Here is a 10,132-nt window from a genome sequence, read left to right on the forward strand (position 1 = left end):
CAACAGTATGTTCCGGAACCTCCAAATGAGAAAGAAAAAGACTGCATCTATAAATCTCAGGTACTAATCCCTGTTCTTATTTCTGGAAATTATCACGCTATGTTAGGTCCCCTTCCAAATCCAGAGATTAAACCAGAGCGTTTAAGAGAATTTTTTCCATCTTACTTTCACACAAAACCCATAGGCGCTGGAAGAAAACCTCAGCCTAAAGAGAAAGTTGTAGAACAAAAAGATGCATCGAGTTCGACGGATATTGGAGAGTTGGACTTAGCCTATTTGAATTATCCCAGGATATTTAGAACTTGCCCATGGTCGAAAGATCCTTCTGACTACGTGTCTTGGTTAGATAAAATCGAAAAAGTTAAAGGGCCTTTTTGGAAAGAGGTAGGCATTTTCGACCTTATCCAGTTGTCGAGAGTAGGACCCAATATTTGTCCAAATATGCTTTTGGCTTCTCTCTACTTTTGGGACAGTACTTACAACACCTTTCACCTTCCTTGTGGGATGGTTACGCCTACCCTTTTCGACGCAGCAGCCATTGTTGGTCTTCATCCCAATGGTATAGATTTCGACCCTACTGTCTTAAATGAAGATACCATTGCTTTCAAGACTAGCCTTGCACCCTACTCCTTATTCATGTCCTATTATCACGATAAGAGTACTGCTGAAGTTTTAGATGTCGAACATATAGCTTTTCTAACACTGTGGCTATCCAAATATGTGTTCTGCTCTCGCTCTCTTCAAGTTGCCAAGAGATTTATCACCATAGCCAATCAGCTTCATGCAGGCACGAAACTATGCTTGAGCGAAATGATTCTGGCGAACCTTTATGAATCTCTGAGTGAGAGCGTACATTTTTTTAAAAACACCAAAACCCAAGGGAAGATCAACTTATCAGGACCTTTCTGGCTCTTGCAATTATGGCTCAATGCCATGTTTGAAGCCAATCTTCCTGTAGCACCAGAAATAGATGAAGAAGAAGTACAAAATAGGACTGTCGAATGGCCAAGATTGGTGCTAATAACGCCAACTGATGAAGGAATCAGCCTTCGACAAGCTTTTAAAAGATATGTTATGATGTTTGCTAAGAGTTATCAATTTACTTCGACCATGGCACCTTTTGCTGATAGAAAGATTGGACCTAAGTGGTTTACCCAACAACTGCCTTTGGAGATGCAAAAGGATGAAAATACATTTCTGAATGTTTGGGAATCATTCTTAACCCCTAGGCTCCTTTTTTCTTACCGTAACACCACTAAAAATCAAATTGCTTTGATAGTTTATCAACCCAACCTTGTTTCTAGACAGTTTGGTCTGATCCAAATCAAACCTCAACCTATATTCCCCAAAAAGGGGTCCATCATCTTTTATAACTCCCTTCACACTGAAGACGAAGGCAAAGAGCTGTCGAAGAAACTAGCTGATGATTCTCTCGATATTCGACCAGTTATTTTTCGACCATCATTCCTATGCACTCCTGAGTTTGATGAATGGTGGAAGGATTATTATTCCAACAAATTTTTCGACGTAGCTGCTTTTGCTACACATTTGACAAATGCTTTCGCTTTTGTGCAGGATCGGACCAAAAAAGGTATTCAACGACATATTAAGGAAATACAGAAATTTCAAAAATATTTTGAAACTGCGTATAGACCTGATGATCTTAGTCGAACCATATGCGAAGCAGCGGCTGAATTAAAGCGCAAATTGACAGAGAAGTTTAAAAAACTGTCATTGCCTTCCCATCTTTCACCAGAGGCGCGCTATGACCTGGCTTTCAGTTGTCATCCACCCAAGTTTCCTCCTTTGCCAACTGCTGACTTTGGGGTGGCGTTTGGTTTTCCACTTCCAGACTGGTTCCTTTGTGGGGATTTTATGAAAATTCTTCGTCAAAAGTATCAAAAACCTGCTGAGCGTGTGGTTCCGACTAAGTATCATCTGGGCGAATATCCAGGACACCTTCATATTGGAATAGAACACGTTCGCGTGGAAGATCCCATTCTTGAAGGTGTTCACAGAAAAACATGATTTTTCCTTCTGTTATTCTAACTGTCTTATCATGTCTCTCTTATATTTGTTTCTGAATTTTCTTTCTTTCCTTAGCCGTGAAGATCCCTGCTAAGAAAGCTGCTGTCGAAGCGTCGCCCAGTACTGCTAAGAAGCCTTCGACAAAAGTACAAAACTTTTTCTCTTCTTATTATTTTTTCTTCCCTTTTTCAAAACTAACTGGCTTTGGCCTGCATGACTAGGTAAGTCGAAAACCCCCAACAATCCAAAAGAGAAAAAGTGAAGAGGAGAAAGAAGAGGCTAAAGTCCCCAGTGAAGAGTCTGGTGACGAATCTCCAGAGTTAATCCCTCCCCCTCAGAAGAAGAAGAAACTCACGAAGGTCTCTTCCCAAAGATCTATCATTAAATCAACTAGGAAGGATTCTGCCAGTACCCCCCCTGCTAAACATCAGTCGAAAGATACGGAGAGTGGGAAATCCAGCTTTAATACTGAGATTCCTGAGGTAATTTTTTATTTCGACAACATACATTCGCCTTTTCTGCATCTTTTTCTTCTAAATCTTAGAATTATTTTCAGGAACAAGTGGTTGTCGAAAGAACACCTGAGAAAATTCTGGAGGAAACAGCCCCAGAGGAAGATATCCCCACAAGTGACCATGATATGCAAACCGTAGAAGAATTCGACACTACAGTGGGTGAAGCTTCTGAAGATGAATCTCCTCCTCATCCAGGATTACATGTTGCACCTCAGGGTGATGATATTGAAATGGAGGTTGTGGTCGAAGATGATCCTGAAGATGGAGCTGCCAGAGATGGGGACAACCAGTCGAAACGAACAGAGGTTGAGCATACTTCGACGCGAAACACTCCACCTGCTCCTGATCGGGCCCAAGGGAGTGGCAAATCAACTGGTTCGACCAGTTTCTCTCGCGAGGAGCTTGAAAATCTCAAAGTGCAAAGACCTTTGGAGTATCTGAAAGCCATGCTTAGCACCCGTTTTAATTTTCAGGATTCTTCGCAGAGTAGTTCGACCACTTCTGGGGCAACTTCTGAAGCACCATCGCTTGGCAACCTCCTGACCAAAATCAAAACGAAAATCCTTGATGTCGATTTGTTTAAAGTCTTGGAAGAAAATTCCCTTGCTCAAATTGGTCTTAAGAAAATTTTGAAGCAAGTGAATGTCCTGGAAGCTTCTTCTGAGATTGGAAGTTTTGTGATGGAGCTGATGACTCTCATTGACTTGGCCACTGCAGATCTCCATCGTCAAAGGGATCTTACCAATCAAATCTCCTCCAAGTCTGAAACTCAAACTGCTGAATGGGATGCTGTTTCGACTTCGACTGACAAAGTTTCAAAATTGCAAAAGCTCTCTGAAACGTATGTCGAAGAAGTTGCTGCTTGCAATGACAATATTCAAAAATGGAAAACACAGATAGCAGCACTTCAAGAAAAGATCTCTCAAGAGGAGAAACGTAAGGCATCCATTCAGCAACCCAAGCAGAGCGAGATTGACGAAGAATTGAGGGTGGGTATTCGACATGCAGAGAAAGCCCATCAACTTAGTCAGGAGATTGAGACTCTCTCTACTCACAAAAGTCTTTGTGATCATCGACTCCAACTCCAGAGGCAGAAGTTCGCCACTTTGAAGGATACTTTTGCCAATTTTAATTTTTAGTCGAATTTATTTAGCAACTCTCAGCCCTTTGAGGCTTTCTTTGTAATAACTTTTGAATGCCATTTTTATTTGGCCCATCTTATCACAATTATGTTTTGCACTTATTCTGTTACTACTTTTACTTCCTGCAATATAGGCTTATATTTTTTCAAATACTTGCCATTTATTCTTAGGATTCTCTTATCCTTCTCTATTTCTTCTATTTCGTACGCGCCGTTCGAAAATGTTCTCAAAACCTGGAAAGGTCCCTCCCATTTAGGAGACCACTTTCCCATCAATTTATCCTTTCGATCCATAGGAAGGATTACTTTCCACACAAGGTCACCTATTAAGAAGGTCTTGAATCTTACTCTCTTGTTGTAAAACCTTTCGACTCTCTTCTTTTGTCTTCTTATTAGGTCTAGCGCGCGCAGCCTTTCTTCGTCTAAATCAACTAGTTTGTCCATCATCATACTCCAATATGTATCTGATGGGATTTCATGATGCCTTTGCACTCTAACTGACTGCAGATATATTTCGACTGGCAAAACTGCATCATGTCCGTAAGTCAACTTGAATGGAGTCGAATTTGTTGCCTCTTTGGGGGACGTTCGACAAGCCCACAAGGCTTGATCCAAAGTCTTATGCCAATTTCTAGGTTTTTTCCCCACATGCTTCTTAATCAAGTTTATCACTACCTTGTTGGCTGCTTCAACTTGCCCATTTGCTTGAGCGTAGTAAGGTGTCGAAGTAAGGAGCTTAAAACCTGTTTCTTGCGCAAATTTCTGCATATTTTTACCGGTGAACACAGATCCTTGATCTGTTGTTATTGTCTCAGGTATCCCAAATCTGTAAATTATGTATTTTTGGATAAAGTCTATGACTGCTTCTTGATCCATATTCGCCAATGGTATAGCTTCAGTCCATTTTGTGAAATAGTCTATCCCAACCAAAATGTACCTTTGTCCTTTTGAGGAAGCTGGTCGAATTTCCCCGATCAAGTCCAACGCCCATCCTCTGAATGGCCAAGGTTTTATAATTGAGTGCAACTCACTTGCAGGGACGTGGGGTATGCCTGCATGTACTTGACATTCCTGACAGCCTTTTGCGAATTCGACACAGTCTTTCAGCATTGTTGGCCAATACATTCCTTGTCGAAATAATAGCCACTTCATTTTGTGACCTGCTTGGTGTGCGCCACACGCTCCACTGTGTACATTCGACAAGGCTATGTAGGCTTCGTCCTCACTCAGGCATTTCAACAAAACTCCTTCTGCAGTCTTTTTGAACAATTCATTTCCCAAAAGTACGTAACTCAAAGCTCTGTATTTTATCTTTCTTTCTGCTTTCTGATTTGGGTCTTGTAGATAATCTTTGACAGGCTTTCTCCAGTCTGTTATCCCTGAATCATCTATGTTGAATATCTCAAAGTTTTCTTCGTCACCGTATCCTAATCTTATTGACTCTAGATCTGATGGGGATAACTTGGTGGATACGACTCTTCTTCTGACTTCAATGGCTTCTTCTAACTTTTCCTTCGACACTTTGTATCCGGATGCTAGTTGAGCAAGATCGTTCGCTTCTTGATTCTCCAACCTAGGAATGTGCCTGAAGACGACATTGTCGAACGCCTTGAGAAGTCTATTGGCTATTACGAAGTACATGATTAAATTTTCTTTCACGCACTTATACTCTTTCGTCAACTGCTTTATTACCAGTTCGGAATCACCCATTATTTCGACTCTCGTTGCCCCCAATTTCAACAAGATTTCAAGTCCAGCGATCAAAGCTTCGTACTCTGCTTCATTGTTTGAACACAGACTTTCAACTTTGTACTTGAATTTTGTTGGAATTTTTTCAGGAGAAATAATCAACATCCCAACGCCAGTTCCATTTTTATGACTGGAACCGTCGAAGTACAGTTTCCAAGGTTCTAGTTCGACGTATTCCACATCTTCGTTTATAGAGTGGTCCGCTATGAAATCAGCGACCACTTGTCCTTTCACCGCTTTTAAAGGCAGATATTTCAAGGAGTATTCTGTTAAAGCTAAAGCCCACTTTCCAATTCGACTATGTAAAATAGATTTAGATAACATATACTTTATTACGTCGAAATGGGAAGAAATATATACATCGACTGGTTTTATATAATGCTTCAATTTCATACAAGAGAAATATACACATAGGCATAGCTTTTCTATAATGCTATATCTAGTTTCGGCATCATTTAGGACTCTACTGAGATAATAAATGGCTCTTTCGACGCCATTTTCATCTTCTTGACACAACATACTTCCTAATGTTTTGTCTGATGCCGAAATGTACAATGTCATACTTCTTTTTCTGCAAGGAGACATCAGGATCGGGGGACTAGCCAGGTATTCCTTGATTTTGTCGAAAGCCGCTTACTGTTCTTGCCCCCATGCGAAGTCTTCCTTCTTTAGTCGAAGCAGAGGAGAGAAAGCTTGTGTCTTCCCACTGAGGTTGGAGATGAATCTTCTGAGAAAGTTGATTTTCCCTAGCAGAGACTGCAACCCCTTTTTGGTTGATGGCGCTTTCGCTTCCATTATGGCCTTGGCTTTATTTTCGTTTATTTCGATCCCCTTCTTATGGACCACAAAGCCTAAGAAATCACCCGCCTGCACACCAAAAGCACATTTAAGTGGGTTCATTTTCAAACCAAACTTCCTCATCCTTTCAAAGGATTGTCGAAGATGATCTATATGATTTTTTCCTGAAACAGACTTAATCACAATGTCGTCAATATACACTTGCATGAAAGTTTCGATGAAGTCATGAAAGATGGAATTCATGGCGCGTTGGTAAGTCGCTCCAGCGTTCTTTAAACCAAAAGGCATTACTACCCATTCGTACGTTCCTATGGCTCCAGGACAACGGAAAGCCGTTTTAGGAACATCTTCTTCAGCGATAAAAATTTGGTTATAGCCAGAGTATCCGTCTAACATACTTAAGTACTCATGGCCGGCTGCAGAATCTATGAGCATTTCTGCCACTGGCATAGGATATTCATCCTTTGGGGTAGCCGAGTTTAAGTCTCGAAAATCAATGCATACCCTAAGCTTGCCATTTTTCTTAATTACTGGAACAATATTTGCAATCCATTCGACATACCTGGTTGTGCGGATGAACTTGCATCTTAGAAGTCTTTCGACCTCTTCTTTTATTTTCGACAGGATTTTTGGTGCGAAGCGTCTCGGAGTCTGCTTTACTGGCTTCTTTCCTTCCATTATTGGCAACTGCATTTCGACCAGACTTCTGTCAAGACCAGGCATTTCGTCATAATCCCATGCGAAGCAGTCTTTGAACTCTTTCAGCAACTGGACTATTTCGACCTTGAACTGGGGGTCCATTTTTGCGCTTATGTACGTTGGTCTATGTTCTGCCCCCACTCCTAAGTTTATTTCTTCTAAAGGATCCTGCGCCACCATCTTCTCGTTAGTTGACACTGGATCTTTTTCGAACCCCAGAGGTTCGTCGTCGTAAATGGCGTCAAGCTTTTGGTGTTGCCATCCGCCCATTTGGTTGGTGACATGATCTTCCGCAACGTCTTCTTGGGGACATTGTTTGTTGGAGTTCTCTTGGTTGGCTTCGACAGCCATATTTTTTACTTCAGCCTCAAGGGCCTCTTTTAATTTGTTTTCGGCTATGTAAGCCGTAATCTTTTCGATCGCTGATTGTTCACTCGTCATCGTCAAATTCACTACCCCATCCCGTCGGCGCTATATGAGTGGTTCCCCATATGTAAGTTTCGCCAATCACTTCTTTATCCCACTGGAAACCATGCGTTGGATGCAGGTACATGGAACAATAGGCATTGTCTGTCGTCTTCAAGTCGAATTCTGCCGGGCTGCAGGGAGGTATATGAGCCAGGTTTTTGTCGAAGCTTTGGCTGTTGACAGTGTTCACCTCGGTCATGAAGTAGCTTTGGTCAGCCTCGATGTTTTCGATGATTCCATCTGGCCTCCATATGGCTATCCGCTGGTGCATTGAAGAGGGTACAGCTCCTACGCCGTGAATCCACTCCCTACCAAGCAGCAGGTTGTAGTTGGCTTTCGAAGCGATGACTATGAACATCGTAGGCCTTGTTATGGTTCCTACAGTTAAGTTCACTTGGATGACTCCCATAGTTGTTCCTATCTTCCCTTCGTAATTCGACAACACCATGTTGTGAGGCTTCGCGTCCGAATCGTCTTTTTCAATCTTCTTCAGCATGTAGTGGGGCATCAAATTCACTGCCGCTCCCCCGTCCACCAGTATCTTATTCACACCAACATTTTCCACCTTTCCTTTTATAAATAGAGGTTTCAAATGCGCTTTCATGGAGTCGTCTGGTCTTTCGAAGAAAGCGTTCTGCTCTTCGACGCATCCGTTGTTCATCACGTAGTAGCAGACGGGCTTGTGTGCCATTGTTTCTTCTTCCATTTCGTCTCCTTCATCCTCAATTTCCATGACTCTATCATAGTCTCTAGGGAGAACAGAGACCACGTTGCAAATCACGTTGAAGGATGCTTCTGAGTCAGAGTTAAAACTGTCGGTTACTTCATCATCTTCCTGCATCTTCTCCTTCGACGCCACCGATTCGACAACTCTGCTAGGATTGATCTGGAGGGGAGTCTCTTTCCTGCTCCTTGTCTGACGATTGTTGCTAGATTCTGCTTCGTCTGGACCATTCATGTTCTTTTTTGCCATCTCTATTTCTGCCCTCTTCTGCCTTTGGAACCTCCTCCATTGGGATCGGGACATGGGGTTTTTGCCTTTGTAATTCTCTGAAGGGTACGGTCTTGGCTTATGTTTTTCCATTTCCTTCTTGCCCTCCATCGACGCGCCTCTCTGAACCTCAAACCTCCCCCATTTCTTCTGCCCCTGGGCGTCTCTAATGGGTTGAACCCATTTGTCGTCCGTTGCTTTGTCAGATGGTTTATAGGTGTTCTGGCGTCTCTCTCCGTGCCTCCACTGGTGGTGATCACTTCTCCTTGGGTCATATCTCACTGTTCCCCAATTCTCTTTCCTCTTGGTCTTATCCACCGCTTCCAGGTTGGTTGCTGCCTTCCTGTCGAAGACTGCGCTGCAGCGTGGGCACAGCATCACTTCGGTTTTCATCCTTTGGCACCTCTTGATGAATTCCATTAAGTTTTCCTCCTCTCTAGGATACGCCAGCCTTTGGTGTTCTTTCCGACGACGATCTTCGCCCTCTTCGACCTCGTCCTTCTGAGACATTTCCACCATATTTACCCCAACATTTCGTTCGTTGGCGATGCTTAATTCGTTCATCTTTCTAATGAGCCTCTCTTCTTCGCCTTCGACGCCTTTTGGTGTCTGGTCGAACTCTTTCTCTGGGCAGCAGCACCAAGATATGGTCCTGGGACCATGTTTGCAACAGCATTTGTTCCAATTTCTTCTGGGGTCTTCCATTGTCCTACGCAGAATCCCACTGATCACGGGCTTCGAAGGACCGTTAGCGGCTTCCGCTTTGATTTTTGCGACTTCTTTACTGAAAGGCCCCACAGCGTTGACGCAGGTGGCGATATCACCTTTCTTCTTTTTGTTAGAATCAAGGCCTTCAGCAGCCTTGTTTTCAATCACGAGGTCTTCAGTAACCCTCCCCTTCGTATTAGGGGAATGCTCAATTTCGTCGACTGTTTCTTCATCGTTGTCTGAAGAAGCATCTCCCCAACCGCTTGGTCGGATTGTGTTGATGTCGATCTGAGAGCTTGCCGGCGCATTGTACTTCACAAGATAATCATATTTCCCACTTGGCTGACCCAAGCGGTCCCAATTCTCCTCTTGTCGAAACTCCACATTCTCGACAGCATCGTCACCGTCCTTCTTGTCGAAACCTTCAGCAGTTTCTATCCTTTTCTGGCTTGCGAGATCATCAGCAATCTCGACCATGTTGACATTTGCGTCGAAACTTCCAGGGGCTTCCACCATTTCCAAATTGCCATCAGGAGCAACTTCGGCCTCCACCATGTTCACGACGGATGGTTCAGCGTAGTGGGCTTCGACTGCTTGCATAGGATTCGAATCGATCTTCATCTGTTGTTTTGGTTTGTCACCAAACTTCAGCCTTCCGTCACGGATAGCATTTTGAACGAGATCCCTGAAAAGGAAACAACGAGACGTCTTATGGCCCAGAAAATTATGGTATTTACAAAAACCTCTCTTTTTCTGTTGTTCCATAGGCGGTTCTTTAGCGCCTGGTGGTTTTATTAATTGACCATCTTTAACCAACAGATCGAAGATTTCGTCACATTTGGTGATGTCGAACGTATAAGTCCTTTTGGGGAACTTATCGTTGGTTTCGACTGGGTTTCCGTTCGACGGAGTTAGTACTTTGCACGAATAAGGTGGGCCTTGCTTTAGTTCTGCTAGGTCAATCTCTTGTTCGTCGAAGTTATTTGGTTCGTTTTCGTCGAACTCATCGTCTTGGCGAACCCCTACGTAGGCTAC

This window comes from Lathyrus oleraceus, chromosome 2, assembly GCF_024323335.1.
Source record: "Lathyrus oleraceus cultivar Zhongwan6 chromosome 2, CAAS_Psat_ZW6_1.0, whole genome shotgun sequence".
Lineage (NCBI taxonomy): Eukaryota > Viridiplantae > Streptophyta > Magnoliopsida > Fabales > Fabaceae > Lathyrus > Lathyrus oleraceus.